Source organism: Coregonus lavaretus (assembly GCF_964263955.1).
Source record: "Coregonus lavaretus genome assembly, chromosome: 2".
NCBI classification, from domain to species: Eukaryota; Metazoa; Chordata; class Actinopteri; order Salmoniformes; family Salmonidae; genus Coregonus; species Coregonus lavaretus.
This window is the reverse complement of record NC_139989.1, coordinates 16,934,066-16,935,192: the sequence shown is the minus strand read 5'-3', so window position 1 is coordinate 16,935,192 and position 1,127 is coordinate 16,934,066.

The window sequence follows — 1,127 nt, the reverse complement described above, 5'->3', positions numbered from 1 at the left end:
CCCTTTACAGTGCTTTACAGATACCCAGCCAAAACCCCAAAGAGCAAGCAATGCAAATGTAAAGCAGAGTGGCTAAGAAAAACTTCCCAGAAGGCAGGAACCTAGAGAGGAACCAGGCTCTGAGGGGTGGCCAGTTCTCTTCTGGCTGTGCCGGGTAGAGATTTTAAAAGTACATGTGGCCATAAAACAGCTAAATCACCATTTTGAATTCTGTAAAGTGTGGAAGAGCTATCAATAATGACCAACCACCTGGTACTGACAACTTGGATGGAAAATTACTGAGGATGGTAGCGGACTATATTGGAAAGTATGTTCTCTCAGGCCTGGAGGGAAGTAAAATTAATTCCTCTACCCAAGAATAGCAAAGCACCCTTTACTGGTTCAAACAGCCGACCAAACTGCCTGCTACCGACCCTTAGTAAACTTTAGGAAAAAATGGTGTTTGACCAGATACAATGCTATTTCACAGTTAACAAATTAACATCTGACTTTCAGCACGGTTATAGGGAAGGGCATTCAACATGTACGGCACCAACACAAATGACTGATGATTGGCTGAAAGAAATTGATAATAAGAAGATTGTGGGAGCTGTTTTGTTAGACTTCAGTGCAGCTTTTGACATTATCAATTATAGTCTGCTGCTGAGCTGAAAACAATTATGTGTTATAGCTTTCCTCTGCCATATTGTGGATCGAGAGTTACCTATCTAACAGAACACAGAGGGTGTTCTTTAATGGAAGTCTCTCTAACATAAACCAGTTAGAGTTTGGCATACTCAAGAAGCTGTCTTGGCCCCTCACTTTATTCTAATTGTATTATTGACCACTAGCCTTGAGTAAAGCCTGTGTGTCTGATGACTCATCATTATACACGTCAGCTACCACAGCAAGTGAAATCACTGCATCACTTAACAAAGAGCTGCAGTCAGTTTTAGAATGTGTGGTTAGTAATAAGCTAGTCAATTGTACGCTGGGCCAATTGTACGCCGCCCTATGGGACTCCCGGTCACGGCTGGTTGTGACACAGCCTGGGATCGAACCCCAGGCTGGAGTGACGCCGCAACACTGCGTTGCAGTGCCTTAGACCGCGGTGTGCCACTCGGGAGGCCTATCTTGACCACGCAGAT